The 15369-nt window shown below is 46.7% G+C and overlaps 1 protein-coding gene and 1 non-coding gene across 6 annotated transcripts in view; one reads left to right on the plus strand and one right to left on the minus strand.

Moving 5' to 3' along the window:
• The window catches only part of NCOA7 (nuclear receptor coactivator 7), a 98217-nt gene extending 85359 nt beyond the window's left edge, over positions 1–12858 (minus strand). For 3 of the 5 annotated variants that reach the window (XM_042795623.1, XM_042795624.1, XM_042795621.1), the window contains exons 1-2: positions 12750–12858; positions 10138–10328 (exon numbers count right to left, since the gene is read on the minus strand). The gene's annotated coding sequence lies outside the window, so the exon portion shown is untranslated. Of the gene's footprint in view, positions 1–5797; positions 5906–10137; positions 10329–12481; positions 12598–12749 lie in introns of those variants that run through there. The other 2 variants (XM_032998107.2, XM_032998109.2) reach the window with 2 other exon arrangements.
• A 208-nt stretch (positions 12859–13066) lies between these two features.
• Positions 13067–13138, plus strand: TRNAE-CUC. Its single transcript has one exon. It is a non-coding gene; the product is annotated as a tRNA-Glu (tRNA).
• The last annotated feature ends 2231 nt before the right edge of the window (positions 13139–15369 follow it).

Below are 15369 nucleotides of genomic sequence, written 5' to 3' on the forward strand. Positions count from 1 at the left end.
TAGGGTCAAGTGCACAGTGTCAACAGAGCAGGAGAAAAGAAAACTAATCTTCAGCTCCTTAATCTCTCTTCATGACAACCAATGTATTACTTATACTAACAGAAATTATGCATTACAAAGGGAAATCCAATTTTCAAAACAAATAACCCACTTAAAAATTCATCCACCGAGTGATCAGTTAGCAGCAGGGCTCGATTTTAAGGAATCCAGAGTTCCTGTATATAAGGAAACAAACGTGCCCCAATGAGCAGCCACATCAGCACTAGCCCAACACAGGACATTTTACTTTCCATCCTGCAAGCATGACTGTAGCAGGACACAAATAAAGATGTCACCACAAGCTCCTGCCTAGCCTCTGTAGTGATTTGATGATGCCAGCCGTCTTCCACCATCTACTCACCCCTAACAGCAAGGCACACCTAATCAATACAGCTCAGCATCATACACAAAAAAAAAAAAAAAAAAAAAAAAAAAAATTACTTGTAAATCAAATTAAATTTCTTCAGCTGATACCCAAGCGCAAGGGCTGGAGAACAACTCACTGCACTGGCAGAAAGCCACCCCTCTCATTCCTTTGTGGTTCTCAATTCATCTCCTAATTGCTCTGATGACTGCTCAGACTGCTTGCTAACTGATCCCTGCACATCTGGGTGGCAAGGGGTTTTCATGTCCATCAGCTGTTGCATAGCTGTTAGTCATCTGCGCCATATCTGCGCAAGTGACTGGCTTACAGCAGGCAAAGTCAATCTTTCACCACATGCCTGACCACATTTCAGCACACTGTTCCGTAACAAAGTCAAAGTTTTATCTCCTTGGTTCTCCACTCATTGTCACCAGGATCTCACCACTCACTCCACACATCTACCAGACAACACCTGCATTTCAGAAACTTTTGGAGCTGGGACAGATGGAACTGATTGGATTTTATCTCATGGGTTATCACAGCTGCTACCTTTAGCCATCAGTCTTCGGCAGCTTCACTGCAAAAGGTTTAATCAGCAACCAGGATGGAAGAAAAAAGGAGCATGAAAAGTCAAACATTTTTTATATACTACAAATGAAGAATTTATTTTTAATATATATTCTAAATATCATACAAATAATCTTAATTTGTAAAATTACTTTATTATACCCTTCTCTGAATTATCTGAACCTTTGTGAGGAACTATGAAGGAAAAAGTCAAGCCACTCTCTGGCCTACAAATCTTTGCCGAGCTTGTTACAGCTACCAAAACCTGCACACAGGATTATACCCAGTTTTATCAAAAGTGCCCCAGTCTTTGGCATCAGTACAGCTACTTTAAAAGCATTATAGGGATGCTATTCTTAAGTTGATGGTAAAATAAAACCCTTGTCACCAGAGTGGGCATTACTTGACCACTAGACAGTTAACTACCGCAATAGCCTGGCGCTACCTACTACATTATTTGTGCAAAGCGACTACTGGAGACAGCATGCAAGCACTGCTGAGCCACTGAGGATCCTTGTAGCATCCCCTCCAAGCAGCAACCTAGGCAGATCCCAATTAGTTTCTGCAATCACAGCATCACCTGACCTGGCAGGAAGCCATCCACACCTCTCTCCTTCAAAAGGAAGGTGGCAGTGATGGTTCATAAATATTCATACTTCTCTTCTATCTACTGCATTAGCTCAGAGTATTTAAAAAAGAAAACAAACCAGAAAATAAGACAGATGGCATGTAGGACAGAAAGCAGAAAAAAACCAGGCAGGAGTAGTGGCAGATAGAGAGAGCACTGTTAGAAAAGGTTACATTCACTTGAAAAATGAGTCAGGGAATAAATTACCTTTCCTTAAGATAAGGCTGAGTTCAAGGAAGCACTAGCTCTCCCTGTGAACTTCTGTAAAACAAAGCTGTGATTTCCTCTACCTGGTGTACTGGGACAGCTCTCTGCCTGTCCAGGTAAGCTTAGATTTTGGGGAAATGTCTCTCAGATGTCTATGGAAACACTAAGGAAAGATCCTAAAATCAGTCACTAACGGGTGAGGCTACCGTTAAGAAAATTTCCTTCCTAAAAACTGGTAGCTATTAATAAAAGGCTTTTAAGTCCTGCTAAGTGAACATGGAATGAAACGTAAACAATCCTAATTTGACACTGTAACCAAAAGGTAAATGCAAATCTTTCCTGTAAAACCAGGTTGATATTGCCATTACTTAACTATAATGGGTAGTCACAGAGCCTGCATTTCAAAAAGGGTGTTGAAAAAAACCTCTGTAAAACACACATAGCAGCCATAACAAAGGCAACAAAAGGAGAAAAAAAAAAAAAAAAAAAAAAAAAAGCAGCACCTCAGTGGGATCTACTTGTAGCACATCAAAGAGGAAGGCTAATGCTTGATTACAATGTAGGAGTACTACAGAGGACAGAACAACTGAGAGCAGGGAATGGCTTCACGGCCATAGGACCACACAACACACGGAATTTAAGGCATGTAACTGAAAGCACAGCTCGCATCTTAAAAACAAGATAAATAACTATCAGAAAGACTTATTATCGTGAGTACTCTATCCCACTGAGAGCTCCAAGTCTAAGCCAGAAGCCTTTCTAAAGGATAAACTGTGGTTCCGTGACAAGTCACTAAGTCTCAAATAAGGACAGGCACGTCACTAGGGTGCTATCCAGTACCAAGGTGAAATACTGGTACTATTTCTCCAAGCTTGGTCAGAGACTGGGAGCAGCAGAGGTGCAAGAGCAAAGCACTGCTCCTGGAGTAACTCACCCTTCTTGGCACTTACTACTACCTTCTGCATTGCAACTCATCGGGAAGCATCGACAGACCCACCAAGCCTGCCTGCACTCTGCCCTTGCAGGCAAGCAGAGGAGAGACGGCAGATAAGCAGCCACAGCTCCTGCCCCACTGCAGCGCGCTGCCCACCCCAAAACTGAACGACCAGTTCCTAGCACCTTCCAGCAGTGCCACAGCTGCTCACGCCTGCCTGACGTTTTGATCAAGAGCAAAGAGGTACAGCTTTGCGCCTACAGTCAGAAGGGTTTACAAAAACAAAAGGGGGAGGGGGGGAGGGGAGAAGAATACTCCCATGTGTGTTTAATGTACCAATCTGAGGCATTATGGTTGGGGGGGCGGGGAATATAATCCCTCTAGCTTGCTGTGAATTTTATCACTGCCTCACTGTTTCATGAATCCGGCTAGGGAAAAAAGACGCGGGAGTAAGGAAATCAGTCAGATTTTTAAAAATACATATAAATAAAAATCTCTAAACTTGTTTATCCTACCCTGCTTTTCTTCCTCGTCAAAGGAGGCCACCCAAGTGAATGCTCTTAATGCTGACTTCATTACTCAACTGTAGCATTATGTTTCCTCTTTTGGGGAAAGCAGTCTTAGTCCCCAGGACAAACTCGCAGCAGCAACAGTGACTCCTGCATTTTCCTCCACGAGGGCACAGGTCCTGAGGCCCAGCTCCCTCGCAGTGGGGAGTGAGAAACCACCAACTTTGTGGCAGGTGGCCATCCCTACCATCAGTAACTACACCAGCAAGTGTACACCTCACTACAACAAGGGCTGAGCCTGCAAGGCCTGAGACTTTGTCCTCTTGACCACGAGGAGGAAGAGATTTGTCCATCTGGTGCTTCTTGGGTGATGACACTAGATTCCTCCCCACCAGAAGAGCTGAGGACCACAACTGCCTGCTGCTGCGTTGGGCACCTGCTGAGACACAGAGGGCACAAGCCAGGTGCCAGACAGGGATTCTTCTTGACACTGGTTATGTTCCAGCTTTCCTTCAATGCCTACTGGAAAGCAAGGAAAATCAAGTCCCTTTGTCCTGCACTTCCATCATAATTATCATTTGTGAACATCTCCAGCTGCCTGAAGCAGCAATTTCTTGTTTCAGATCATGCTGTAGAGGCTCACACTATTTCCAACCTTTGAAACACTCACCCAGACGGGTGACTGCAAGGAAGCCACCAGCTGCAGTACTCATCCATAGGATTCTCACGATTTTGTTAATAAACTCTCTGAAGAAATTTTATTCTCCAACACAAATCACTCTCCAATGAATTCACCTCTATTTGAATAGACGGACTTATTCCCTAACACTGTAAGGGATTTGCAAGCAGTCCACTGAAGTCAGGACCGTAAGCTAGCCAAATATTTACTACAGCCAAACCCAAGCCAATTTCACTCTTCTCTTTCAAAATCCTGGATGCGCAGAGCAACAAAGCTGTATTCCTATACAACAAGACAAGGACAGTGCCAATCAATTCCAAGACACTTCAACTCCAAAGGGAATCACTTACCATTTCGACAGTAAACTTGACGAATCCAAATGGGAGTGTGGCCACTGGTGCAGTGAGAACAGGATACCGGGCAAAGGCGAGGAGCGAGACTCAGAGACTGTGCCTCACAACTGACAGACAAACCAGGTTTTCTAGAAGTGTTTCTTTTTCACAACATAATACACAACAAGAAGGCAATGTACTGAATTTAACTGAAGCACAGATTTTCCTTCTAAGCGCAAGATTTGGATTATTAAAAAAAAAAGTGGTGGTGGGAGAAGTCATCAGACAGCGTTTTGTTTACAAGCAGTCCCACCAGCTTCAATACAACTCTTAACAGGACCAACATGACTTGCCTGTTTAGATCTTTAATATACTTTGTGTGTATTTATGGACATTTTCCAGGTAAAAGGATGAAAGAGAAAGCAACCTAAAATGTGCTAGGACTTACATATTTTTAACCGTGACTTACATTTAAAGACCTATAGTCCTGATAAAAGTAATTTTCATTCAGAATGTATATACAAACACACACTTTTCCTGGCATTTTTTACTACCTTCTCCACTGATTTTCTTAAGTCTGCGTGTATATACATACACATCCAGAAGAACAATATTAGCAAAATGTTATTTCCGCACTATGTAAACACTTGCTGATACAAAATGCTGGGAGTTCATCAATGGGCATTTTAACTATCGTCCAAACACAGGCCCTTAGCCTGGGTCACAGCATTTGAGGCAAACCATAATCGATTAATGGGCACCTAACCATCTTCAAAGTCCATCATTATGCATTAATACAAGAAACGTATGACTACTTAATGGGAGAACAACAACCGCGGCGCGTAAAGTAAACACAGGGTAAAAGCCTGTTATTGAGTCTAAGTGTTTGTTCATCATCTCATTTCGTTGCCTAGAGGGCAAACAGTTCCTACATCCTTTGGCACCATAATATTGCACGCCCATCACCAACGCGGAGGTAAGCCCCTCCAGCCAAAAACCAACTGGAGCAGCGCACGATGAGGGACGGAGAGGGAAGTCCGTTGCACAGATTAAAGAAACAAAAATCAGTTACTAACACACTTTCGGCACCTGGCAGCACTTCTTAACCATGACAACCCGAGTCTACAAATTATTATAGAGGGAGCCCGGAACATTCCAGTAAATCATCCAAGATCTGGGGAGGGAGGAAATCAATGAAGCCGTGGACGCCAACAAAGCAACCCGCTCGGCTGCGGCGGCGGCCGCCGGGGGCTCGCAGACCAGCACGGCAGGCAGGGCCGGCCGGGCCGCTCGCCGCAGCCGCCCCCCGGCCCCGCACGCCCCGGGAGCGCGGGGCCGCCCCACGCCGGCTCCCCGCACCAGCGAGCGGGGGACGCGGCTCCCCCGCCGCGGCTCAGCTCCCGGACCGGCCCCGCCGCCCGCCGCCCCCCGCCCCGCAACCAGGCCGTGGCCCCGAGCCGGCGCGCCCACAGGAAAACACGGCGCCCCCCCCCCCCCACACACACACACACTCCCACTCCCACTCCCACTCGGCGCACCTTTAGGGCGGGGGGCGGGCGGCATGGCGGCCCCGCTCGCTGCCCGGCGGCTCCGGCTGCAGCGCTGGGCCGGAGCTGCGCCAGCCCCGCCGCTCCCCCCCCGCCAAACCCGCCCCGGCCCGGCCCGGCGATCCCGCCCCCCGGCCCGGCCCGGCCCGGAGCACGGGGCGGGGAAAGCCGAGCCCTGGCCTGGAGGAAAGGGCTCGGTCTTTGGGGCCAAAAAAGAGCCGAGCCTGGCGGAGGTCTCCGTAAAGCCCGAGCTGCGGGCTCTTCGTCCGGAGACTCCAGTTCTCCCCAAGGACGTACTAAAACAGAACAGCCGGTTTTGGAAATTGAGGTTAACCGAAGCCTCCACATCCACGGGAAACTGAAAACCCTGCAAACTCAGTCTGCTCTTCGCACGCTGCCCGCACACGGGCTGCCTCACCCAACCCCCCAAACACAAAACCCACTCCAAGTACCAGAAACTCCATTCCCTCATCAGAGGTTACTCCAGGTAACCCTTCTAGACGTGCGTGGCTAACCTCAACAAGACCTAGCTTCCTATTCCCTCCTTCAGTCAGTGACCAGCTCCGAAAGGCTGGAAAGCTTATGAAAAGGCCTACTGTATTCTAACACCATTAAACCCCCAATTCTGCAGTTCAAAAGCTTGAAGATGGGCAGATACCTGCAGAAATGAAAACACAAAGTGTATACGTACATATACAGATCCTAAAAGAACGTGCAAAAATAAAAAAGCAAGTGGTGAACGGGTATCTCAAGATAAGAATCATTTTTCTTAGTAGTTACAATGTTACAAATCCAACAAGTTTTAATTTTGAGAGGAATCTGTCAACAGCCTATTTTTTAACCTAACAGAAAGATCCACTTCAAAATCATACGTGTTGATTTCAGGACCGAATCTGACAGGGACACGGAGCCTCTCCCACCACTACCATCACTTTACCCGCAGCAGATACTTTCTACCACTCAGTGTCAGTACTGGGACAACTGTCTGGATTCCTCCACTAAACTCCCTGCTGTACTTCCAGCTAAAATTGAAGTTTATATCTGTTTTATTGGTTGGTTGGTTGTTTTGTTTTGTTTTGTTTTTTTTTATTTCCTCCAAACCCACTTATTTTACAAGATACAGATTTTCTTTAAAACAAGTTTCCTGCTTAGAGGATACATTTTGATAGCATACTGCAGTTACTACACCTGGTATCTTTTTTATTACCCAGGCAAAATTTGGGCAAACCCAAATCTACATTGGTTAAAATCTCAAAGACCTCACTGGCACACGGGTTCTCTAACAGCACAGAAGAACGGGGCCCTGCTCTCAGTTGCTCCTCCGGCAGTGCTTAGGTAACAAAATTGGGAAAAAAGAGGAAGAAAACTGTAGACCCAAAATAGCACCACTTACTTGACTTCTTTCACACTTACCAAATTGCAGTAGAAGATACGCACCCTATCCATCAAAGTGGTGGAAAACCTACTTATCTCTTAGCTGAACCTGCACAACAATGACAGTGACTGACACCTTATTTTAGCTCCAGGAAAAGTTGTCTCTGTCCTTATGTACCAGTTCGCTGTCCATCATCATTCCAAGTACCTCTACTGTATTGCATAGAAAGTTCTATGAAGACAATGCATAGATTCCATATAGCAGACAAAGAAATTATGCATTTCTACAGTATTTACATTGCCCCAAGCACTTAAAATACATATTCTAGCCTACTGGCACGGGGCAGAAATCACTCAAACTTCTGTCACAGCAGCAGAAACAAGCAGGCTAGGACTGGAACGAAAGCGTCATACAAGTTCTGGTTACAGCGCTGTGGGTTATTGCCTGGAGCTCAACCCACAGAATTTGTGTCACTGGGAGAAACTGTATGAGTGGGATCTAATATACCATTTTATTTTACTGAGTCTGGAAGTAAGAGGTGATGCCTAACTATCTATTAAAATGCTGAACATGATACACACACACATCACCTTCGAAATAAAATTCTGGTTTGGTCTCTCTGTGGCATAGAGGATAGAAGATTCTCTCAATGGTTTGCTCTTTCCTGTGGCGTTATGTCCCATAGCAATTGATTGAATACAAATGATCTAACATAAGTTGATTCATTGTCTTTGTGATATCAATGCTTAGAATACTTGAGAAAATCTTAAATTCATGTCACTCATTCATTTCAGGATTGGGCAAATTTGCTTTACCACTGATTGCACTATTCTGATGGAAATAAAAATACTAGTTTGCTTTTCTAGTCACTTCCAAATTGTAAGTTTTTACCCTAGAAGAAGATTTCTCACACAAACATGGATAGTAACACATGGAAGACAGAATAGACTTGAGGTATGTAAATACAATGTTTGAACGGGGTTTAATCTCCCACAATGCACACTTTGGTGTGTATTTGTAGAGCTGCATACATTACAGAGGAAAAAACTGTCACAGGTACAGTATGTTTATGGCCTGCACTCAAATCAGCTAACAATAATATCAGAAGAAAATATTGTATTGCTCATGTGTGGTTCATGTAATTTCTTTTTTAACATCTGCAACTGTTCGGTTACGGTTTGGTTATTTAAGAAAGATAACCTGACATAAAGAATTACGCTGATGAGTTTGAATACCATAACAGTCCAGTTTTGAAAAGGTATGAAAATGAAGGTGACACCAATCTTTTATTTTTCCACTAGCAATCATCCTGGGGTTTCCAATTACTCTTACAATTATTTACCATGAAGTAGTCATGAAATAGGTTTCATACTTTTATACGTTTCAGACTTTTATGCATAACTGAGGCTCTGCTTGATCCTACCATGCACTGGGGTTGACTTCTGTAACAATACATTGCTATTTTTAGCCTGGTTTCTTCAGTTTATGTAATGATGAATTTTCTGAGTGTCCCCAACTAACCCTGTAACTTTGAATTGATTGTCTAGATATAACTCAATTTGACAGAGGTACTGAAAATTTCTACAAGTTTCACAAAAATGAAAGAGACCAGAGCTTAAAACTTTTATAAGAAGTTCTCCCCTCATAACTGATTCTGAGCACCCATTTCTATTATCTAGTAGAGCAAACCAGAAGTTGCTTCCAAAATGTTCTGCAGAAGAAAGACTGTAAAAGAAAAGGAATCTGTTGAGATACATGAGATGATTTAAAAAGTCATATTTGCTTCAACTAAGGTATTTTGTTGAGCTCAGAGGACACTGGATGAAACACCCCACCGCCATACCTTATCCTGAACCCCAGAATCACGTGTATTTTAACACAGGCTGAGAGAAAAAACACTGACACAGTTTTCCTGGATCAAATACTGTGTCGTGGAAGAACAGAAGATCACGGAAAACAGTACAATAACCTGTAAAAGTATTTATAAAACTATTGCTGGTGATTTACTCCCCCATTTTTCTTCAGGATCTTTAAAATATTTTCTGTAAATAGTAAATGACTAGTCCACACAGTATTAAGACATGACACTGCACATTCTCATATACTGCCCCCTGGCTCTATTTAAATTAAACTACAAGAATATAGAGTCACTGTACAGCTTGGAAGATGAGTATCAGAACGGCTGTAACATTTGGACAACACCTTTTGAGATTTTTCTTAGATTATTTCCACAAAAACACTATTATGGGCAAAATAGATATAAGAAATCTAAACCGCAATAGTATTTTTTCCCCCAGAAAAGCATTATAATCTAACAGTTAAGTAACCATTCTGACCAGATGTGGAAATTAAGCACAAAACAGCAAAAGACTGTGCATCATCTTTTCCTTCCCCCTCTTCTCCACCTCCCTGAAACTGGGATGATGTACATTTTAAGCCAGGCTAGCCTAAAGAGGAAAAGCTGAAGCCAAGACTTTCCAGATCAAATACACAGTTGAGGAAAGAGAGGAGTGATAAATGCATACATTACACAGTTATAAAAATAATTTACATCTTCTGTGCAAATCAAGGATTTTCACTACTGCTGAAGCATGTACTTCAGGCACTAAAGACAATTTGTACATATATATATATATATATATATATATATATATATATGCATATATGTAGGAGAAATATACCCCAAAAATATACTTTCATTAAATTAGCACATTACTTTGTTGTTATTCTTACTAATTTTTACATAACAAGCCTACTGTCACACAACAATTAACATGGCAAATTAAAGTAATAATAATATGTAACATATTAATATGGAACAGACAAGTTAATTGCATGCTGATTTATAGCCTGCATTCAAAGTAATGGCTCTGATTTTTCAGGTGCCAAAATTCAGCTTTGCATGCGAAATTCAGAAAGCTGTGGTACAGTACCTCTAACACTGAATATTACTCACTTGGTTTTACTGACACTCTGCCGTTCCGTTGTGTGAAGTGAAAAGAAACATCGGCCTCTGACATTCCTTCCCTGGCGCTTTCAGGAAGATCATTCTTCTCCAACTAGCATTGCAGGGATGCAGGCACAGGCGCCGGCTGCTTCTGCGCTGGCAGGAGGCTGAATCGCTGACAGTTTCACTGATGCGTCTCTCTATCAGATAGAGGAAGACAGAGAAAAGGCACAACCTTTTGTCAGTGCCCATGACTTGTGCAGAAAAGAAAGCTATTTCTAAAAATAACTAGACAGCATATGACTCGCAGTGCTACTTCCCAGGTGGTCTAGTGGTCAGCCCCCTGCCCCCCACAACCTGTGTTCCCATCCAGGGAAAGATTTCTTATTTCAGTGAAACTCCTCTAGTACATACATTAGAGTTTTCAATACTCTTACAGCTGTAATCAACGACCCTTTCACTGGTCAATAGAAATTTGGTACGACACATTATGCATCTTGAAAGTAACTTGAAGTACATCAAGCATAGTGATAGGACAAAGGGTAACGGTTTTAAACTAAAAGAGGGTAGATTTAGACTAGATATAAGGAAGACATTTTTTATGGTGTGGGTGGTGAAACACTGGAACAGGTTACCCAGAGAGGGGTAGATGCTCCGTCCCTGGAAGTGTTGAAGGCCAGGTTGGATGGGGCTCTGAGGAATCTGATCTAGTCGAAGACATCCCTGCTCACTGCAGCGGGGTTGCACTAGGTGACCTTTAAAGGCCCCTTCCAACCCAAACGATTCTCTAATAACAGAGCAAGAATTATTTGTTTCTACATCTAACAGTTTCCTAAGACAGGGACAAGCCATGTTTGCGGGCCCTGCCATCAGCCATGAGATCCCATCTTTCATGGGGACAGCTACTTTTCTGAAGCGGTCGGGGGGAATATTTTGTCTCTATCACTCAGGCAGCTTCAGAATCGGGGGGCTCACTCCTGCCTTCCTCCAAGGTGTCAGACAACCGAAGCACTCTAAGAACAAACAGTGGCAACGACCCTTCTGTAACACGTCTTCAACACTGCAAAATATAGCCCATGTGGACCAACCCTAGTTTTAAGCTAGCTGTCTCAACCGCTGCTAGCATCACAGCCAGAGAAGCACAGAAATCAGTACCCCTCCAAAACCCACCTGAGAAGCACCCAGGGTGGGGAAGGCTATGCTTTTAACCGTGAGACCGGGGGAGCTAGTGAAGCAAACAAACTCCATTAAATCTAGCTCAGTTTCTGCGGTACAGAAGCACCTTAATAGGTCGTTGGCGTCCCTTGCAGGTTCTGGGGCCAAAACCATCACGCTATTTGCACTGGCCGACTTTCACTTGGCTCGAAGTTACAGGAACCCGGGTCCCACTTTGCCTTGCGTTTCAACAAGGGGCACAGATCATCTGCTGGGGGCAGCTGCCCCCTCTCACCTAACCACGTCCCGCTCTCTGCAGTGGCCTCGGGCCCTGGTGGTGCCTCACTCTGAGCCGTGCCCTGCCTCCAGCGCTCCACAGCTTTGTCTCCTCAAGGACTAAAATGCCCTGGTCTTACCAAAGAAGCCTCTGTGACTATATGCATGCAAAGCACAGTTCATGCAGTATGTAAGATATCTGACTGTATCTAATAGGGCCTGATTGTAACCTCACGTTTTGTAAGTTAGCTACATCGTTGCACATAAATTGCTCACATTAGACAAAAGAAAGCTCCGTCGCAATTGTTCAAGCCCGCTACCGTGAAGGGTTTGGGATGAAATGAACCATTGGGCGAAGAGGGAGAAACCGAATTCTTGTAAGATGGAAACCAAACACCCAAACCTCCCGAGTACATCCCTGAGGAAAGAGGTGCCCTTAAAGTTGCTTTCAGACTCTAAAGCTTTTAAAAGTAAGCTAAGGCGTATTTGTGGAGTCCACAAGCATGAAGCCTGAAGCTTATCTATCTTAACACGGAAAAGGTTTCTCATATAATGCATTTCAGAGGCAGAGGGACTGAGAACTGGAGAAATTTGCGTGCGTAGAGCAAACCCTCATATTATGCTTAAACAGGGAAAATTACTTTTGCTAGAACAGCATGCAGATCTACTCTGTTCATGAAATCAACGTGCCAGGGGACAAAGCACTTAATGCAGATGTCATCTGCACCGATGGCAGAGTTTTCACTCCTCCCATAGAAACCTCACCAAGAGCAGCAAAGCCCGAGACGGCTGTCTATCGCGTGAGGCGGCCCCGGCAGCACCAGGCAAGCAAACCGCCCACCCGGCTTCCCCCGGTGCAGCCGCGGGCTCGCTCCCACCGGCGGCGCGCCTTCAGACCGGCCCCCCCCGGCAGACCGCGCACCGGAGAAGCCGCGGTCCGTCCGTCCCCCGAAGAGCAACTAAGCGGGAGCGGAGGAAAAGCGCCGCCGAGGCCCAGCCCGGAGCCGTTACAGCAACACCCCGGGCAGAGGCCATCCTGCGGGGAACGGCCGCGAACAGGCCGCCCGAAGTGACGGAACGCCGCCCCGCCGCCGCCCGAGGGGCCGGGAGGGCGCCGGCGGGCGGAGGGAGACCCGCCCCGCTGACCCGCCCCCTGCCCCGGCCGCGCAGCTCTCGCCCGTCGCGCCCACCTGCAGCCGCTCCTGCGCCGCCGGGATGGCGGCCGGGCTCGGGGCTCCGTCCCGCCCGGCCTCCCACCGCCATCCCGCCCACGGCGACAGCCCCTCACCGGCCTCGCCCGAGGCGCCCCCCTCTCCTCCCACACCCCCCCCCCCTTTCCGTGGCGTGGAATGGAACGTCCCTCCCTGCACATGGCTGCCCCCGAGACTTGGTACTGCCCGGGAGGTAGGGGCGGAACGAAGAGAAGCCGGGGGTGGGGGGGTGTGGCGCGGCGGCGCGGTCGTGTGGCCTCGCTCTTGAGGAAGGAGGTGAGAGCTACTCTTGTAGATCCCTGGTGGTCTAGTGGTTAGGATTCGGCGCTCTCACCGCCGCGGCCCGGGTTCGATTCCCGGTCAGGGAAGCTTGTTTTTTTCCAGCCTTACCGTTTTTTCCTCTCCCCCTCTGACTCTGTTGCATTTTAGGATTCTCGCCGACCCGCTCCCTCTGCTTTTACAACTCAGGGAGCGGCCGGCCGGCTGCTGTGCGACCCCGAGGCGTCGGCGTTGCTGCCCAGCACCGAGTTGTAAGACGCGCTGACGAGTTTGGAGGAGCCACGCGTGGAGGCAGTGTGCAAAGTCTCAGCGCCCAGTGCAGAACGGGCAGGCAGGGGAAGCCTGCCCAGGTGTAGCATCAGTCTGGAAGTCTCCCCGTCACAAAACTGGCTGTGGACACCCCACGCCCACCCATTGGGTTTCTAGGAGTTAGCAGAGGGCTGCTGAGCAATGTCTGCAGAGCGGGGCACTGGCAGGACTGTTGCCCAGCACGTAGAAATAATTTTTTTTTTTTTTTTTTTTAGCTGTTTTGGCAGGTTGAGGTGTTCCCACACCTTTCCCCCCACAGATGAATGGTCACTTGGTGCTATCATGAATCTTTGAGCCATGGCAGTGGGGACCCCCCTTAGCTGTCACTGGTGTGCCCATGTGTCTGAGTGAGTGTTGTTTCCCCCGGAGGAGGGTTTGTCCCCCACGTATTTGTCCTGGAAGGAAGGGGGCTGCAATTCTCTACGGTGTTTGATCACCTGAGGAACAAAGAGACTCTTTGCAGTGTATTTGCACAGCCCCCACCGTGCAGTGTTGTTGGGTATATACGGCTAGGGGGGCAAGAGAAATCCCAAATATTCTTTCAGAGGTGGAAAGAAATAAACGAAGAAGGCAAAAAGAGTTGTAATATCTTCCTGTCATTAGCATCTGCCTCGCTCCCTCCTGCAATGAAGCCCTCACCACACCTCACCTCCTAAAAATGGTGCAGGTGCCCTGATAGGTGGGATGGAGAGAGGTGAAGAGAACAGTGGGGTGGCTCCCCTCCTTCTCCCGGAGCTCCCAGCTCTGTCCTGTAGCACAGCACAGTAGCTGCACATCCAAACTCGCACCTAGGGCTCCAGCAAGAGCTGTTCTTCTTTGCCTGTAGCCCCCCCACCTCCCACCCCTGCCCGTGATTTGTGGGGTGAGAGGGCAGTGGGAGGGAGAGCCCCTTCTTTCATGCTGGAGCAGTGCCTGCCTGCGGTGGGCTGACCTTGGCTGGCCACCGAGGTGCCCACCCAGCTGCTCTCTCACACCCCCCTCCTCAGCAGGATGGGGAGAAAATAAGATCAAAATCCTCCTGGGTTGAGATAAGGGCAGTTTAATAAAAGAAACCAAAGGCCACATGTGGAAGCAAAGCAAAAAAAAAAATAAAGATTTATTCTCTACTTTGCATCAGCAGGTGATACCCATTGACTTTCTGGGAAACAGGGCCCCAGTACACATAGCAGTTGCCTTGGCAGACAAATGCCTTAAAAATTAATCCCTTCCGCCACCCTTCTCTTAGTTTTTTTTTCTGAGCACGACAATCATGATAGGAAATATCCTCTTTGTTCAGTTTGGGTCAGCTGTGTCCCCTCCCAAACTCTCTTCTCCCCCCTGCTCCCCAGCCTACTGTTCTTGGGAGGGGAGAGTGTTGGAGAGACAGCCTTGATGCTTGTGAGCACTGCTCAGGAGTAGCCAAAACACCGGTGTGTTATCAACACCCTTCCAGCTACAAATACAAAGTGCAGCACTATGAGGGCCGCTATGGGGAAAACGAACTCCATCCCAGTCAGACCCAGTACACTGCTGCAGGTAAAACAAGAAATACTGATAATAAATGAATATAATAGTTAGCTTAGACAGGCTTCAAAACAGAGGCTAGCACATGTGGCAGACTGTGCTTTAGCAGGGATGCTCCCTGCTGTCGGGAGCAAACCATGGCCCTCGCATCACCCGTATAACTCCTTAATACTGGCAGGCCACCCTTCATAGAGGAGTACTTTGCCCTGATGTGAAAGCATTGCTGGAAATAATGGCTTTGGCTGCCTTTCCCGGGGGGTGTCAGAGGTGTACTGCAGTCTGGGCTGTCCTCCAGTGCAGATAGGAGCGTCTCGTGAGAAATCCCAAGGTCTTCATCTGTATTTTTTATGTTAAAGAAGCTTCAAGGGGGTGCAAAGGGATGGGGTCATCTTTGCTTTAAGGCAGAAAGCACAGTCAAAAGGACCATCACCACCCTTTAGATACTAATAAAGGTGCCCCATAATAGTTGAACACAAGGACCAAAGGGTATAACCTAAGGAATTATTGG

The sequence above is a fragment of the Tyto alba genome, unplaced genomic scaffold (genome assembly GCF_018691265.1).
Source record: "Tyto alba isolate M040663 unplaced genomic scaffold, T.alba_DEE_v4.0 Super-Scaffold_22, whole genome shotgun sequence".
Taxonomy (NCBI): Eukaryota; Metazoa; Chordata; class Aves; order Strigiformes; family Tytonidae; genus Tyto; species Tyto alba.